General features: G+C 61.6%; 1 long non-coding RNA gene across 1 annotated transcript; it reads left to right on the forward strand.

The window, feature by feature from the left end:
* The first annotated feature begins 1,111 nt into the window (after positions 1–1,111).
* On the forward strand, positions 1,112–5,010 carry LOC150013970 (uncharacterized). Its single transcript, XR_016510837.1, has 3 exons — positions 1,112–1,362; positions 3,635–3,943; positions 4,558–5,010. It is a non-coding gene; the product is annotated as an uncharacterized LOC150013970 (long non-coding RNA).
* The last annotated feature ends 1,627 nt before the right edge of the window (positions 5,011–6,637 follow it).

Here is a 6,637-nt window from a genome sequence, read left to right on the forward strand (position 1 = left end):
CCACCTCCCCCTGCTCCAGCATCCAGTCCAGGACCTGGGTGAGGGGTCAGACCCCCAGAGACGAGCCCCCTCCTGCTGCCCCAGCATCACCTGTCCCCACTCCCAAGGCAGCCCATGGCCAGTGTGGCCCCCAGTCTGTGCCCAGGCCCGGCCTGCCCGGTGCTGGTTCTGGCTGCAGCCTCCAAAACCCGAGGACCCAGCCAGGCTGGGCTGGTAGGAAGTCCTGCCACTGGAGTCTGCCCTTCAGCTGCTCCTCACACTGTCCCCAGACTGTCACTGAGGCAACCAGAATGATGACAATGCGCATCATGTGACACCACCCCATGGGCGTGGCCATCCCATGGTCACTCAGTGACAGACCACAATCACCCCACAGTCCCTGGCCCCTTGTTCCTGGCCCCATGTCCTCCTGTCCCCCCTGTGTCCCCAAGGCCCTGTGTCCCTGTCCCTGTGTCTCTGTCCCTGTGTCCCCATGTCCCCGTGTCTCTGTCCCTGTGTCTTCATCCCTATGTCCCTGTGTCCCTGTGTCCCTGTGCCCTTGTCCTTGTGTCGCCATCCCTGTGGCCCCGTGTCCCTCATGTCCCCGTGTCCCTGTCCCCATGTGCACAGCCTCGTGTTCTCGTCCCTGTGTCTCCGTGACCCCACATCCCTGTTCCTGCGTCTCTGTCTCCACGTCCCCATGTGCCCCCCTGTGTCACGCCCCTGTCCCTGTGTGCCCACCACCATGTCCCCGTCCCTGTGTGCCCTTGTCCCCATGTCCCCGTCCCCGCACCCCCATTGCCCCCTCCTCCCCTCTCTGTGTTCCCAAGCACCAGCGCTCCCGCGTTCCCATCTCCCTGTTCCTCTGTCCCCGCACCTGCGCCCAGGACTACGTGTCCTGTGCTAAGTAGAGAGCTGCCCTCACCGGGCCCCCACGGCCTCTGTGGGGGTCAGGTCTAGAGACAAGGACTTGCAGCCCCTCCCCCGGCTGCTCCCAGCTTGGACGCAGGACACCAGTCCCCACCGTGGACCCACTGCCTTTCACCCCAGGCCCTCTCGGGACAGCACCGGAGGGTGTGTCTGATTTGCTCAGGTGGTCCGGCCACACCTAGGTATGTCTGCAGGTCCAGAAGCCGCCCTCCCCCCCAAAAAACTGCCTGGGAAATGTGACCTCCACCCTTGTTTTTCCCCCTGAAGATCACTTTGTCTATTCCAGGCCCCTTGCAGTCCCACATAAATGTAACTGTTCTCTTGTCTGTTTCTGCAGAGCGTGCTGTGGGAATTTGGTAGGCATTGCTCTGAACCTGTAGGTCGCTTTTTGGGGTGGTGACGTCTTGAAATCTAGTCTTCCTACCCATGAACAAAGGGCACCTTTGTGCTTATGTAAGTCTCCCAACTCCACGACGGCTCATAGTTTTCAATGTACACGCACATCACCTCCTCGGTTAGATGGGCCCCTGGTTACTTTAACCTTTCTTTCATCGCCGATGTTGTTAGAGTTAGAGATGTCGCCCGTATCCCTCCTATGTATTTTATTCTTTTAGATGCTATTTCAAATGCAACATGAGAGAGAAACACCGAGTGGCTGCCTCTTGCACGCCCCCAACCAGGGACCCAGCCCGCAACCCAGGCCGGTGCCCTCACTGGGAACCAAACTGGCGACCTTTCACTTTACGGGATGACACTCAGGCCCCTGCGCCCCACGGGTCAGGGCTGGAGCTGCTCCGTGACCCCCTTGGGGGTTGTCCGTCGCAGGCACCCACGAACCTAACTGATGCTGTGTGTTCCTCGACGGCCCTGCAGCTGGCCGCCGGCTCTGGTAGCTTTCTGGAGGGCTCTTTGGGATGCTCTGCATGCAGACTGAGACATGTTACTTCCTCCTTTCCAGTTTGAATGTCTGCTTTTATTTTCCTCGTCGGCTCCTCTGGTTCGGGCACCCAGTACCATGATGAGATAAGACGTCCTTGTCTTGTTTCTGGTCTTAAAGGGACAGCTCTGTGTTCACTATTGAATATGATGTTAGCGGTGGATTTTTCATAAATACCGTTTGTCATGTGGAAGAAGCTCCCTATTTTCTGAGTGTTTCTACCATGAAGGGTGTTAGCTTTTGGCAAATGCCTTTGCTATTTCAGTTGAAATGATTGTGTTTTTCCCACTTTGTTCTACTCCCGTGCGTTACGCTGACTGACTTCCTTGTATAGAACCATCTGGGATAAGTCCACCCCGGTCATGCTGTAAGAGCCTTTTAAAGATTTTATTTATTTACTTTTATAGAGAGGGCAAGGGAGGGAGAAAGAAAGGAGAGAAACATCAGTGTGTGGCTGCCTCTCTCACGTCCCCAACTGGGGACCTGGCCCGCGACCCAGGCCTGTGCCCTGATGGGAATCGAACCGGCGACCCCGTGGTTCACAGGCCAGGGATAAGCCCACTGAGCCACACCAGCCAGGGCTGTGAGATCCTTTTAATGTCTTGGATTGGATTTGCTAATATTTTACAGAGGAACTTGCATCAACACCCGTAAGGAAGGCTGGCCTGTAGTGTCATTTTATCGTCGCGTCTTTGTCCGGCGTTGGTATGAGGCTGGAGGGCCTCCCAGGACAAAGTAGGACGTGTTCCCTTCCTTTCCGTTTTCTGGAAGAATCTGAGAAGGATTTGTGTTAATTCTCCTTCAGATGTTCGGTGGACTCACCTGTGAAGCCACAGGGCGCGGGGCTTCTCCCGCGGGAGCCTCCTGGTGGCTGTGGCCGGTCCCCGCCCGTCACAGCGGCCCTGAGGCTGCCTCTGCCTTCCTGAGTTATTCCAGGCAATTCTTCTCTGAGGGTCTGTCCGTCTCATTGAGACGATCGAAGGGGCCGGCACACAGTTGTTCACGGCCTCCTCTCCCGTCCTTCTCATTGTCGTCGTTAGTTATTCGTGCGCCTCCTTCCTCTGCTGCGGCTGCGCTGCAGGTCGGCCGTTGTGGCCCCCGGTCCTGCTGAGTCCCCTCACCCCGCTCCCTCCCTGCCCCGCGCTCGCTTCCTCTTCCTTCTGCCGGCTCAGGCCCGCCGTGGGCGCGGGCGACACTGTCATCCAGCGCGCGTCCCCGGGCTCCTTTGCTTGCGTTCTCGCTCGGTTCAGACTGTTTTCCCGACCCGTCAGGCCTGCGCGTGTGTTTCCCTTGAGCTCATTTAGGACGGTTCTCCGAGGCTTTTTCTAATGATTCTGGCGTGGGGGTGCCTCCGGGGGCCGCTCCCGGCACCAGCTCCGTTGCTCCGAGGGGGCCGCACTCGCCTGCACGTCGCCTTCCCGGGCAAGTGGCTGCTGCGGCGCTGCCCGCAGGGCTGTTCTGTGGGAGGATGAGAGCGGGCAGCTCCCCGCTCCGCCCGAGGCCGACCCCCCCCCCCCCGTGTTTCTGATTTCTCCATCGTGCCGGGGTTCCGCCTCTCGTCACCTTTGCTCCGAGCTTCCCGTCTGCGGCTGCCACACTGTGGTCCCTTAGGCCGACGCCTCCTGTCCCTGGGCTGTGTGTGTGACCTCCTGTCGCAGCAGGGAGGGGCGGGACTACCGGGGTGGAGCGGACACTCAGGGCGCTGAAGTTGGAGGTGTGACCCAAAGGACACCTGCTTTTTCTGCGTCCACATACACCTGAAAGTTGACACCTGAGTTATTCTTGCAGGCAGCCTCATGGTAAAAACGAAGGACTCAGTGCGGGGCCCCTGGCCAGGAGAATCAGACCGGCTGAGACACGGGACGTTGCGGATACACATCCTGGGGACATGGCTGTGGTCTGAGGGTCTGAGCGCAGACGAGTCACAGCGGCCTCCAGAGGGGCAGCCTCCCTGATTCCCGCCCTGAGGGCGTGGGGCATTCACCCCGACCATCCAGGCCCCTTCAGGACGCCACAGACTGGACCATGGACGTCCCAAGTGTGGGGACTTGTGTTTCAGGGGGACATTCTGCTTTTGTGCAGTGTGAGCACCCACAGGTAACAAGCGGCCAAGAGAAGTAACGGGGGGGGGGACAATGCGCCCCCCCGCACACAGACCCGGGAGAGCGGGGAGCAGCCTCCTTCTGTCCCCGGCAGCACCTGGCCCTGTGTCCTCCCCTGCTAGTGACAGAGGGCATCCCGGTGCACAGCATCGGGTCCTTGGGGGCCTCTCCTCGGAACCACCCACCTCTGGAGGGTCCCCTCCTGGTCTTCTGACTGCCTCCTGGGCACCCCTTGCCTGCTCCCCACACCCACTGTAGGGGGGGCGCCCCAGGGCCAGGCATGGCCCTCCGCCAGCCTTTCTAGAAGACAGGCGCACCCTACCTGGGGCCTCGCGCACCTGTCTCCGGGGCCCAGACTCTGACCCGGACGCCCCCACAGGAATGTGAGGGTGGGGGCCCAGAGCGCAGAGCCCCGCTGTTGCCCGACCCTGCGCTTCCTGCAACACGCCTCCCTCAGACGTCCCCACGGCTCTCCCCCCCCACCTCTGAACCTCCCGGTGCCAGTCTCCGGAGCTGCGCCCTGTAGCGACTAGCTAGGTGTCTCTGGCTGCGTAACGAGTGCCCCCCAAGCTTCCGGTTCACAGTGACAGCCTTTGTTGTCTCCCCCAGTGTCTGTGGTCAAGGCTCTGGAGCAGCTGGCTCGGGAGGCTCAGAGTGTCTCACAAGGTGACAGTCAAGGCTTCGGCCAGGGCTCGGCCAGGGCTGGATGGCCTTGGGGTTCCCAGCTGGCCCTGTCTCACGGCTGCCGGGGGCACCGGCCACTGGAAGAGCCCCTGACGGGGAGTCCCTCTGCATGTGGCCTGTCCCAGCGCTGGTGAAAGTCCTCACAACAGGGCATGGCAACCAGAGCAGGGCACCCAGGAGGAACCATGCCGCAGACGCTGTTCCTTCTAGACCTCACCTTGGAAGTCACTTCTGCCATGTGCCACTCATCAGAAGAGCCACCAAGTCAGGCCACATCCAAGGCAGGAAAGCGGGCTCTCCACTAGAAGGGACACAAGCCAGAGAAACCACGCACGGCCGGCCCGGCTCCGCTTTCTTTTCCTTCCAAATACATGACGCTGCCTGAAATGGTCGGAGGCTCCTCCTGTTTGTTTCCCAGACATTTGAGTCAGGAGTCTGACTTCCCCACTGCAGCCCCAGCCCACAGAGTGGTGTCTGGCACCCAGTGGGTGCTCTGTACAGGTCTGTGGAGTGAATTACGTGTGTGCGTCCGGGTGCGCCCCCAGTGAGGCATGCGGGGGCTCTGTGCATGACAGGCGGCCCTCCAGGACACATGGGTCCGGACAGCCAGAGGCGGCAGGGCCTGGGGGGCGGGAAGTGAGACACTGCGGACTGGGGGGTGTGGGCCCCGGCATGAGGGCGTCTGCCGCTGTTCTCTGTCAGGGGCCTCTGGGGTCCCCAGGACTCAGGCGTGCTGGCTGCCAGCCCCGCTGCCCAGCCCCAAGCTGGAGGCAGGTCCTCGCAGCAGACACGGGAGAAGGGCCCGTTCTCTGCCCACCTGGCCTGCGGGGGGGGGGGTGGTGCGGGGGGACACTTGCCCGCACACCTGCCCCTCCCTCCCTGCCAGTTCCCTTCTCTCAAACCAGCTTCCTCTTGGGAGCAGTGTGTCTGCAGGCGGCTCCGGTTCTCAGGGATCCAGTCCAGATGGGGTGTGGAAATGGGTTCTTGGGCCGGGCTCTTCTCTGGCTAAAATCCTAGGGGAGAGCCTTGAGTGGTCAGCTTGGGTCATGTGACAACCCCTCAGCTAATGGCCTGAGGCCAAGGAGAACGGTGTCTATGATTGACAGCCTTACAAGCACCCTGTGGTTGGAGCAGGGGAGGGGCAGGAGCTGTGCCCTCCTCGTGCTGTTGGGTACAATGAGCCAGCACTGGTGGCCGCGCCCCCAAGAACACCTTCCCACGGGGCCAGAGGCAGCAGTCCCCACAGAACCTGAGTCACCTGGATTCAGAGGGGTCCGAGCCTCAACAGATTCATGGGTCCCCGCAGAGCCCAGTCTAGGGCCGCACTCCACTCCCGCCTGTGACGGGGTGTGGAAGAATCCCATAGGTAAATGGGGAGTGGAGCCCAAGGGGGCTGAGACCTGGAGTCAGGCCCAGCCTTCACCCCCTCCCTGGGTGTCGGGGACCTTCCAGGAGGCTCCAGACGAGAGCCTGAGCGCCTGCAGCCTCAGGGAGGCAGTGGTGTGCTGACGGTGCTCTGACGGGTAAACGGGGCCCCACTTTGCAGGGCTTGGGGGCCTGCTTGGCATGAATGCTCCCACCGTGGCCGATCTCAAGCTGCCAGGTTTGGAACAGCCCTTCCGGGGCCCATAGAAGCCGTGCCAGCACCCCGCTGTGGGGGCGAGTGGGCGGGCAGGGATCGGCCTTCTGCAGGCAGCCCTGCCAAGTCCCTCCCTCTGTCCAGGCTGCCCAGGACTGGCTGACCCAGTGGCTGGCCACCGCTATGCCCCTGTGCAGCTTTGGGCTCTGACCTGCCAGTGGCCACAGAAGTTTGGAGATGGGCCACACACTCTCTGGAGACCAGGCCAGTTCTGGGACCTTGAGCGGAGCCCATGTGCCCTCCTGTGAGCCCACGGGAACAGTCAGCATCCCCAGGGCTGGGCTTCTTCCCCCCATGAGCCCCAACCCCGGAACAGACAAGTGGGGCTGCACTGGACATGGCCCCTTGGCCCCCAGGTGCAGGTCC

This window comes from Furipterus horrens, unplaced genomic scaffold (genome assembly GCF_987537825.1).
Source record: "Furipterus horrens unplaced genomic scaffold, mFurHor1.1.pri manual_scaffold_4, whole genome shotgun sequence".
Lineage (NCBI taxonomy): Eukaryota > Metazoa > Chordata > Mammalia > Chiroptera > Furipteridae > Furipterus > Furipterus horrens.